Below are 11,481 nucleotides of genomic sequence, written 5' to 3'. Positions count from 1 at the left end.
AATCTGTACCTCACCCAAGATCACTCAGCAGATCCTGTGTTCAAAATCAAACCTGACTCCTGGCCACGCACTAGATCCTAAATCACCCTGCATTCTCAATGAACAGTCATAATCCAAACTGTGCCCAGCACACAGCTGAGGTCACAAACGTCTCTTGAATTCATCCACGAAATGACTTCTCCCGGATGGCAGAGATGTCATCATCACTGGATCCCCAGCGTCAGCACAGTGCCGCCCAGGAGTCTGGAAACACTGGCACTTCATTTACCTGGAGGGCATTTACTTAGCCACGTCGACTGTTTCGATCCTGGCTAAAAAATGTGAGAGAAGCACAAGCAGTCAAGAGAAGTCCTTGCAAGTCCTTCAAACTACAAGTCCCGACTCTGGGAATTTGTGAGGCCCTCGGTAGGACTCTGGTTGCACCCAGAGCCACAAACTTTGCTTGCTGATCTCACAGGCGCCGGTTTAGAAAGAGGGCCTGCTGAGGACGCTTGCTGGAATGGGCAGCGTGGGAATTCAACTAGCATCTTCGGCCTGGTAGGGGGCATTAGGATGCAAGGAGGGAGGCACCGGGAGGTGAGGACTGCCTGACTCAAGACAGCTCCGAGACAGCCAGATGGAACCGCAGCACCTCCGCCGGTTCCCGGGAAGGCGAAAGGCGCGGCTGCAAGCCGACCTCCGTCGGGTTCGCTCACATCGTGGTGTTTGACACAACCTGACATCACACGGACGCCGCGTCCCACGCCCTGCTCGCTTCCACACCTGCGCGTCGGCGGGGGCCCTCCGCAGAGCCCGGGTGACGTCATGCAGGCGCCGCGGGGTGGGTGGTGTCATCGGAGCGCGCCTCCCGCGGTGCAGAAGCCTGGAGCGCGGACTGGCAACGGCGTTGCTATGGAGACGGTGCGTCGGGCCCCGCCTCCGAGACGGGATTGGAGGAGAGCCGGTCAGCTGACCCGGGGGATTTCCGGAAGCGCGCGGAGCCCCCGCGGTCGCCTGGCAACGCGGACGCCCTCGCGCCTTGCGGAAGCGCGATTCCCCGGAACCCTCAAAGCTAGAGTCCGAGCCCACAGTGCGACTTGAGGGGCTTTTTCACCTGAGGTAGTAAATATCGGAAGTGCTTCGGCCCGAGGAAAGTAGAAATTCACACCGCCCTAGACTGGATTCAGTGTAAGGCTGGAGGCCCCAGTGAAGCTAAAGTTTATTCCTCCAGCAGGGTCCGGTGGGAAGAAGAGACTGGCCCGGGAAATTTAGTGCCAGGAGTGACCTAACGCCTTTGGGTCTCGGTGTCTCCTTCACGAAGTCTTTCCCAAAAGCATATCACTATTTCTTCCTAAGAGTCTTTTCGTGACTCTGCTTTTCCCTGAGCTCCCAGCTCATCTCTCTCTCCCTTTATCTAAACATCCCAGCTTCCTTGAAAGAATGTCTGTATTCGCGGTCCCTGGCCCGCTTCCCTCTGTGCGCTCTCCCGGCACACTCGGTCTCTTCCCCGCGGCCGCCTTACCTGCTCTGTCATCAGCATCTGAGACAGTTATCTCCTCCACCAAACGCTCGCATCACTTAGCTTGTAGGACCTGCAAACACTCTTGGTTTTCTTTTCAGATTGCGCGAGAGAACAAGCAGGAAGAGGGGCAGAGGGGGGAGAGGGAATCTCAAGCTGACTCCTCGAGGAGAGGGGAGCCCCTCCGGGGCGCTCCATCCCAGGACCCTGAGACTGTGACCCGAGCCAAAATCAAGAGTCGGATACTCAATCGACTGAGCCACTCAGGTGCCACACACTCTTGGTTTTCTTTCTTTTTAAGATTTTATTTATTTATTTATTTATTTATTTATTTATTCTCGAAAGACACAGAGACAGAGAGAGAGAGGCAGAGACACAGGCAGAGGGAGAAGCAGGCTCCATGCAGGGACCCCGATGCTGACCAATCCCAGGACCCCGGGATCATAACCAAAGGCAGATGCTCAACCACTGAGCCACCCAGGCGTCCCCACTCTTGGTTTTCTTGCTGCATCCCTGGCTTCTACATCTCGTTTGCTGGTTCCTCCTCATTCCCCTGACCTCTAAATGTAGCAGTGCCCCTAGGACTGGCTCCTTGGACTTCTCTCTCTTTTCATTTAATATCTTAAGTGATCTCATTTAGTTTCATGACTTTAACCACCATCTGTTTTCGTTGATGAGGGTTTGGACCTCTCCCTCTTGACCCTCTATACTTGACGGTACAACTGCCTATCTGGCATCAAAACTTGAATGCCTCGTAGGCAAGCTCAAACTCATCACGTTCAGAACAAAATTCATGAGCTTCCCCCCACCAAAAGGTGCTCTACCTGTGTTCTTTGTAATGACATCTCCATCCTTCCAGCTTCTCAGTCTCTAAACCTTGAGTTCTCCTTCACTCAACATTCTGTCTGTCCTGTTGGTAAATCCTTTTTTTTAATTTTTTATTTATTTATGATAGTCACACACACAGAGAGAGAGAGAGGCAGAGACATAGGCAGAGGGAGAAGCAGGCTCCATGCACCAGGAGCCCGATGTGGGATTCGATCCCGGGTCTCCAGGATCACGCCCTGGGCCAAAGGCAGGCGCCAAACTGCTGCGCCACCCAGGGATCCCTCCTGTTGGTAAATCCTATTGGCTATTTCTTCAAAACATATTCAGAATCCTACCCTCACTGACACCATCCTGGACCAAGTCCCCATCCTGTCTCACATGGGTTATTGTAATGGCCTCCTCACTGGTCCCCCAGATTCTACCTTCAGCCCTCTCCCTAGTCCCATGTTCACATGACAGCCTGTGTAAATTCTGTTAAAAGTCATATCATGTGGCTCCTCTGTGAAAGCCTTCCAAAGACCCTTTCTCACTGAGTGAAAGGCAAAGTTTTACTATGGCCAGAAATGTCCTGCACCACCAGACTCCTAGATTCTGGCTGAGCCCCTTTCCTCATTGTGACTCCCTTACTCACTTTATTCCAGCCACATGGGTCATTTGCCAGGTTTGTTTCTGTTTCTGGGACACTGAACTTGCTTTTACCTCTGCAAGGAACTTGTCCTAAATATTCCCAGGACTCCCTCCCTCACCTCAAGTCTCGGCTCCCACATTCCTTACTGAAAAAAAAAGCCTACTCTAACTTCCAGATTTGGGGGGAAGGAGGGCACTGAGGGTGGGGGAGAAAGAGAATCTTAAGTGGGCTCCATGCTGGGCCTAGAGCCCAATGTGGGGCTCTATCTCAGGAGCTGAGACCAAGAGTCAGACACTTAACTGACTGACCCACCCAGGTGCCCTTCTAATCTGATTTTATTTTTTTTAAGATTTTATTTATTCATGAGGGACAGAGAGAGAGGCAGAGACATAGGCAGAGGAAGAAGCAGGCTCCCTGCAGGGAGCCTGATGCAGGTCTCAGCCCCACGACCCTGGGATCACAACCTGAGACAAAGGCAGACAAAGGCAGATGCTCAACCACTGAGCCATCCAGGCGTCCCTAACCTCCTGACTTTAAACACTAGCCTGACTCCCCCATCCTTCATTCCTCTTGGGCTCCATTGTATTTATTTTGTCTCTTTTTCCTTGTTGTAGACAGAAGCCAGCATGTGACAGGCACTCAGGAAGTATCTGTTGAGTGAATAGATGCATTTCAAAACCAGACAGAGGCTGGGGAAAAGAGGACAGTGGAGGAAACTACAAACCCTACCTCAGCCAGGTGATTAAGATTCAAACAGCAACAACAACAAAACAAACAAACAAACAAAAAAACAAAAACAAAAACTTGGAGTGTCCTGTAGTGGTTAAGAGCCAGAGCTGCAGGGGCTTGGATTCCAGTCCTGCTCTGCTACTTAGCTGCTTGGTGACTTTGGGAAATTTAATCTTCCTGAGCCTCAAGTTCCTCATTTGCAGTGCCATTAAAACAATATGTCAGCCTTTCACCCAATGATATAGAAAGGCCCCTATAGGAGCAGCAAGTGCTGTGCTAGCTGCTGAAGACACACTGGAGAACCTGAATGCACATGTTTCTTCACTCTTCTGGAGTCTACATCCTGAGGAAGGGATGCAGACAATAGCAATAGAGTCATCCAAATGTATGATTATTCACAAACTGTGACAAGTGTGACAGAGTAAAAGCCAGATAGTGCCAAAGGCGAGGGGGGGGGGAGGTGGGGAAAGCATCCCCGACAGAAGGACTTCTCAATTGTATCAGTCGGCTCAGGCTGCCATGGTAAAATACTGTGGCTTAGCGGGCTTAAACAACAGAAATTTATTTTCTCACAGTCCTGGAAGGTAGAAATCCAGGATCAAGGTGTCACAAGCTTGGTTTCTTCTGGGGCCTCTCTCCTTGGCTTGCAGATGGCTGCCTTCTCAAGGCCTTTTCTCAGTGCACCTGTTCCCCTGCTGTCCCTCTAGATATCCTTATCTCTTCTTATAAGGACACCAGTCAGATCGGATTAGGGTCCATCCCAAGGGCCTCATTAAACGCAATTACCTCATGAAAGGCCCTGTCTCCAAATATAGTCCTATTCTGAGGTGCTGGGGGTGAGGGCTTTGGCACATGAATTGAGGGCTGGGGAAGCATGATCCATCTCATAGCATTATCAAGACCCAAAGGATACACAGGAAGGAAAGCCAGGACTTCCAGCAGAGGGAAGAGTATGTGTAGAAATTCTGTGGCTGGAAGGAGGGTGCCAAGTTGGAAGACATGACAGGCCCATGTGACTTGAGCTCAGAGTGAGGGGTCTGGGTAGGAGACAGATGGGGGTTTGAGGGAGCAGAATGTACAGGACCTCAGAGACCACCTATGTCTGTTGCTGGTGATGTGATGAGTTGTCCTATGGATGGACTACTCTGACACCGAATGGTTTGGGGAGGGCTACTCCCAGCTCCAGAGTTGTGTGACTACCTGATGGAGTGCCTACAGAGTGGCTCGAAGTTAGAGCTCAGTAAAGAATTAACAAGAGTTAATGATGGTGTTTTTAGTAATGCCCACCTGATACAGTTGATGGAAAGATTAGATGAAAGACATCCCAGGAAGGGACTTCATAAACTGAAAGGTAAGCATCCAAAAGTAGTGTATCTCCATATTTGGGGGTACTGCATATAATTTAGTTAATATGGTTTGGGCAGATGTGGTTTATGACTATTATTGAAAGTTTTATTTTTTTAAGTTTATTTATTTTGAAGTAATCTCTACACCCAACATGGGGCTTGAACTCACGACCCCGACATCAAGAGTTACATGCTCTACCAACTGAGCCAGCCAGGGGCCCCTAAAATTGAAAGTTTTATTTTTTTTCTTTTAGATTTTATTTATTTATTCATGAGAGACACACACAGAGAGAGAGAGAGAGAGAGAGAGAGGCAGAGACACAGGCAGAGGGAGAAGCAGGCCCCATGCAGGGAGCCTGACATGGGACTCAATCCCAGGTCTCCAGGATCAGGCCCTGGGCTGAAGGCGGCACTAAACCACTGAGCCCGCAGGGCTGCCCAAAATTGAAAGTTTTAGATGAAAGTAATGCAAAGGAGCAAAAGTGTAGATAGAGCAGTTGAATGCTTACCCCATACATCTGTGTACTGGAAGCCAAAATACGGTGGAAATGATTTAGTGAGAAGGAGGAGCATACATCTTTCTATGTCTTTTCTTCAGGTTCAGCCAAAAACTTCCCTTAGGTATACCTTTGAGGGACCAACCCATAGCAGGCACTCCTAAAAGATTTGGGGTGAAGGGGGTGATCAGGCCCTCAGTAAGAGTGGCGTTGGATGGCAAGAGGATTTCTCACTTTGTTCCTAGAATTCAGTGTCCAGAAGTGGAACCTGGTGTGACCTCCCAGCCACCTTAAACTTGAGTGGTGACCCCACCCTTTGATGATTTAATGCAGCAAAGACTCATTGCCTCTTCACATTGGAAGTAACCAGGACGAGCATTTCATCCCAATAGCTAAGGAACAATGACTGTCCTCTTTGACACCATGGACAAAGCGTCATAATCTGAGGGCAATAATGTGCTGGTGATGGGGAGTGTACAAGGCAACCAACCCATCCTAATTTTGAACAGAATTAACGGGTACTATCTCTTGTAAGTCCTGGTCTGGCTTTCAGGAGCTACGCAGACCCTGATCCTTCCTCTTTATAGCATCAAGGATTTGGCAAAACCTGTAAGGTACCCTTCTGAGGCTTCAAGACTTCTGTTCCCAAATGGAACACACCCCTCCAAAAGTATTCTTTGCTCAACAGTGTTTTTATGATTATTCTTGTACGTAAATCTTTGTATACCTGTCTTCGGATACATTTCTATAAATGAAGCTGTTGGGACAAATGGTACATTCTATAGCTTTTGCTGTATATTTCCAGATTGCCTTCCAGCAAGGGTGCTTTTGTCTATCCGCCCACAAGTGGTTTACAAGAGAGCCTATTTCCCCACACCCTAGCCACCAAATGTGGGGAATTTTCATTCTTTTAATCACTGCCAATCTGATAAAGGAAAATGATTATCTCATGGTTGCTTCAATTTGCATTTCTTTGATTATGGGTGAGGTCGGACATGTTTTCCAACCACATCCTATACTTTTGCAATCGCCTTTTGGAGCTAAATGCAGGACCTTACATGTATTCCAGTTACATTTTATCTTGTTGGATTCCACCAATCATTCTTTCCTGTTGAGATAATTTGGATCCTGATTCTATAATTCCAACATGTTGGCCTTCTCTCCCAGTCTTGTGTTATTTGCACAGTTGATAAGCAGTTATCTTTGGCTTTATCCAAGTTGTTGATAGAATGTTGAAGAGTTTAGAGCCAAGGACAGACCTGTTTGGCAAGCCCCTAGAGAAACCCCTAGGAGGACACCATCCCATCTGCTGTTAGGATTCCACCTCACAGTGCCCAGCAGCCACAGGCGCTGGATGGGGCCTTCACCTGGGAAACAAGGCCAGGCACAGATTCCAGTCTTGACAGTAATTAGCTGGTGGTCTTAAGCAAGTGGTGTCACCTTAAATGGAGATGTGCCACATGATTAGCTAATGGCCCTTCAAGCTCTAGCAGCTTTTCATCACTATTTTGTCCATAAGAATTTCTTGAGAAACTGACAAACTATTGTCAAAGTCATTGCGCTATGGCAGAGTGCTCACGCATTCACTAATCTAGTGAGAGACATTCTTTATACTCCATGTTGACCCTTATCATCACCCTTCCTAAATGCGAGGCAACCATTCATTTGATTCTCCGCTCCAGAATGTTGCCCATGATCAAAACTAAGTTCACTGGCCTTCAGTTTATCCAATTAATATATGTGTGTATATTTACATTTAGGATCTCTGCATCAATTCTCCATGATTCCTCAGAGTACCCTGAGACATCAGAAATGCTTGAAGCCCCCTGCCAGGCCTTGTTAGATCTGCCACCCTGGCCCAGTTGTCCTGCATACAGAGAAGGAGCAAGTCCCTGGGATCGCCTCCTCCCCTCCTGGCGTGGACAGAGGGCCTAGGGTATTGGGAGGAGGCTTAGCCAAAGCAGGCACAGCATTACAAGGAAACAGTTTGAATGGCTTAGTTTTAGGGGACAGCGGGGTCTTTGTGAGGCTGAAAAATACCAACTGCTCTCACCACTCGGTGAAGAAAGCTCCGTGGGCCGGGGACAGGGCCCTCTGGTTATTCAGCCTGCGACTTCATGCAGAAATTGAGCATCAGCAGAATCACCTTCAAATGAAATGATGACCCCTTTCTTTGAGTTACTTCAATATCAAAAATCAGGGCACCTGGTGGCTCAGTGGTTGAGCGTCTGCCTTTGGCTCAGGTCGTGATCCTAGGGTCCCTCTGCCTATGTCTCTACCTCTGTCTCCGTGTCTCTCATGAATAAATGAATAAAATCTTTTTTAAAAATTAGATGACTATTCTAAGGAAGAAATACTAAACATGAACCCGGCACAACCAATTTAAGTGACAAAGTGAACCAGTCAGAACTCTGGCTGCCTGCTTCTTTACTGCCAGGCCTAGAATGCAGTTGTTGATTTACACCTTGTAAATTTATCACTACACTATGCACAACTCCAGAAGTTTTGGATTGTGTGTGTGCACTCATTCAGACTAGTGATAATAGTGATGAAGATACCGACCCTCTTCTAGGAGCCAGACGCTGTTCTGAGCACTGTGCATGAACTAACCCTTGTATCCTCACAGCACCCCCGGAGGGAAAGTGCTGTCTTCATAGACGGTGAGATGGAGGCACTGAAGAGAGCAGGGGTGACCTGCCTAAGGTCTTGTGTGGGGGCAGAGCTGGGGCTGGGTCAGGCCACTGGGCTCCACACTGGGCTCTAGATGCCTCTACACATATATGAGGAAAAGAAAGGAACAGCCGTCGAGTATCATTTCTCCCTCAGATTATGAAACTGCTTTATGAACGGTGGTGCCCACTACAACAGGGTCACAAACCAAGGCTTTCATCCCCTCAATGGGCTGTGTGGAAAGGGAGGAGCAGGATAGAAGGGAAGTCAAGGGCACGAACAACAGGTAGCCTGGGAGCATCAACCTGAGGGATGCCCCATGCATGAGCTGTCAGTGCGTGGTGCGACCCCCGACCTAGCGTGCTAGGACCCCAGAACCAAGACCTGTGACCATACCCATTTCAGGACCCTTGCTCTGCAGCCCCTGCTGCTCCTCCAGGATCAGGATCAGGAGACCCGTCGCGGTAACCGCTGGCACACCCGCCACCCCCCAAGGCTAGGCCAGTTGACCAGCTCCCAGGATTGTCTTCCTGTTGCTAGACTACGCTGCTTTCCAGTACATTATTTGGAATATAAAAACTCAAATGTAAGTAAAGCATTTTAATACAAATAATTTCAACCGCAACAAGGCAATTGGCCCCTGATTGAATTGGCAAGAAAAGGTAATGAACTCATTCCGATTGACATATTTTGAGATCCTCTTGCCAAATCCAATTGGCAGCTTCATAATTATGGAAACATCCATGTTATTTCCACTCAACCAGGGTTAGGCCTGCTGGTATCTGATTCAATGTTTACTTCATGAATGAGGTCAGTCCCCAGCACAGCTGGGGTTTGAGCAAAGGAATCAGAGCTGCTGGTCAGCAGACAGCGTTCCCGCTAGGATCTGACCATGGTTGTCAGGGCTTCCAGAGCAACCTCACGGCTCACCCAGGTTAGCCACTCTCTCTGGCATTTCTGGGGCCTGGCTCTTCTCCCTGCTTTGCTGACACTTCCCGGGGCAGTAATCAGAGCCCCACGTACGGCCCGGGCATGATGAGATCACTCCAGGTTTCCCACAGCCCAGCACCTCGCTCTAACCTGCCCCCTTGGTATTGCAACATCTCACCCCTTAGGAGTTTCAGAACTGCCAGGAAACAGGGTAAGGTTTGGGGTTTGGGGTTTTTTTTCTTTCAAGTATTTATTCCAGGAGGGCTGCATTTGTGGGGTGTGAGAGTGACTCAGAGTGCCTTGCAAGCCACCTCCAAAGGTAACTATGTCCCACAGGCCTGCATGGCCCCTGAGCCAACTCCCCACACTGGTAAAAACAAAACAAAAAAAAGGCTCACATGGGCTCAAACCCTCATTTTAAGAGCACACTTTTATGGAGTGGTGTTCTCTACATTCACAGAAGTTACTAGGAACACTGCTGAGGGTAGAAAGGAAAGGTGACGCTCCACAGCAGTGACAGGGCTCAGCTCCAAAGGTCTTTGGAAGCAGCCAGGGCTCAAATGCTGCTGGCCTGGTGGCACAAGTCCTGCGCTGTCACATGGGGCAGCGATGGTGCGTGTGGTCAGAGTCTAAAGCGGCTCTTTCCCAGCCTGGCAACAATTTCTCTATCACAGAGGATGAGGTCCTAGGAAGCTTAGAGATAGTAATTTGGTTTGGATCCCAAAATAACTGTGGGCACGACATGCTGGAACACTTTTGCCTAACAAAATGGGGGGTCACGGGGAGGCTGGAGCAACAGATGGTTTAGGAACTGGATACAAGGGCAGATTCGATAAAGCGGCTTCCTTTCTCCATGTTGACAGAGCAGAGGATGTGCCACGCCACACATTCTTACCTCCCAACAGGCCAATAACTGCTGATGTAGACGGGAGGACAACACGGAGGAGGTGCTGTCCCAGATGGAAAGGGGTGAGCTGACCTCAGGAGAGATCGTTTTAGGATGAAGACTCAATGCTCTTTCATTTAAAGGATCAGTCCAGGGACGCCTAGGTGGCTCAGTGGTTGAGCGTCTGCCTTCAGCTTAGGTGGTGATCCTGGAGTCCTGGCATCGAGTCCCACATCAGGCTCCCCACAGGGAGCCTGCTTCTCCCTCTGCCTGTGTCTCTGCCTCTCTCTCTGTGTCTCTCATGAATAAATAAATAAAATATTTAAAAAATAAAAATAGTCCAGCTGTTACAGGAAATGTCAAAACATCTCTCTCAGTAGGGCTCAAAGCACCTGCTCTAGGGCAAGTTAGGTCACTCCCCTTCCATGCTTTCCTCCAGAGCACAACCTGTCTCAGACCCAGGATGCTCCCATTACATACCCAAACCCCCCGTCCTTGCCATCAACTCTGTAGCCTGTCTTATCCGTCAGTGTCACGGTTGCCACCTTATCATCTGAATGACTTTTCCCTTGAACATGCTTCTGGCAGATTTTGAAGATGGGACCCTAAATAAAGTCCACTCCTTCACTCTCTCTGGCTCATTGTCTATGCAGTCTACATACCTGGCTGCAGCCACCCTGGCTAAATGCACCAGGCACATATCTACCTCAGGGCCTTGGCACATGCTGCTCCCTCTACCAGGAGCCCTCTTTCTGTGTCATCCCTCACTCCCTTCCTTGGGGTCTTCACCCACACCCCCACTCAGCAGTGAGATCTTCCCAACCACTGTCTTCAGAGGTCCCTTTCCCCCATAATTTCTCACAAGCTTGTGTCCCCATCTCAAGCAGCACCCACTACTTGTCTCATTCCTTATCTGCCTCACCCATGAGAAAGCCAGCTTCACGCAGGCAGGGATTTCTGACTCTCTTTGGCCTCAGTCACAGCCCAGCGCCTACAACAGTGCTCAGTGTATTCATCCCACAAGACTTACTGAGTGTTTGCTGCACACCAGTGATGGAGGAATTCTGAGTTCCTCAAGCTCAAGGAAACTGTGTGTCTCCTGTGCTCCGGGAGATGTGGGAGGAGTTGGGCCACCGCTTGCCTCTCTCCCTCCTCCTCGATTCTGTATATTCTGTTTTCCCAACAAATACAGGAAAGTGGGGATCTTCTAGAGGGAGACGGAGCCTTCCATGATTTAGGAACACAGGTGTTTGCTGTGCCAGGGCCAACTGAGCATGCCTCTTTATGAGCTCCTAGGAGGAAATGCATCTGAAATGTGGTCATGCTCCCCAGTTGCGAGCAGGGCTGTGCAACTGGTAGAGCTGTGCGCGAGACAGCCCATGCAGGCAGGCGGCCCTTACGCAGGCTTTCCAGAGAGAGCTGGAAAGCAGATGCCCGAGCCACAGGAAAAAGGATGACCGCCTGCAGCC

The 11,481-nt window shown here is 49.4% G+C and overlaps 1 long non-coding RNA gene across 6 annotated transcripts; it reads left to right on the top strand.

Moving 5' to 3' along the window:
* The first annotated feature begins 788 nt into the window (after positions 1 to 788).
* On the top strand, positions 789 to 10,372 carry LOC144310398 (uncharacterized). 6 transcript variants are annotated; one of them, XR_013376109.1, is made up of 6 exons: positions 818 to 1,167; positions 1,600 to 1,765; positions 3,569 to 4,068; positions 4,961 to 5,034; positions 5,772 to 8,782; positions 9,990 to 10,365. It is a non-coding gene; the product is annotated as an uncharacterized LOC144310398 (long non-coding RNA). The 6 variants fall into 6 exon arrangements; XR_013376110.1 differs by having other exon boundaries at positions 789 to 1,167; positions 3,569 to 8,215; positions 8,602 to 8,782; positions 9,990 to 10,372; XR_013376107.1 differs by having other exon boundaries at positions 801 to 1,167; positions 4,961 to 8,782; positions 9,990 to 10,369.
* The last annotated feature ends 1,109 nt before the right edge of the window (positions 10,373 to 11,481 follow it).

This window comes from Canis aureus, chromosome 3, assembly GCF_053574225.1.
Source record: "Canis aureus isolate CA01 chromosome 3, VMU_Caureus_v.1.0, whole genome shotgun sequence".
In the NCBI taxonomy this organism is placed as follows: domain Eukaryota; kingdom Metazoa; phylum Chordata; class Mammalia; order Carnivora; family Canidae; genus Canis; species Canis aureus.
Note: the sequence above shows the minus strand (reverse complement) of the source record. Positions and strands in the feature narration are given on the sequence as shown.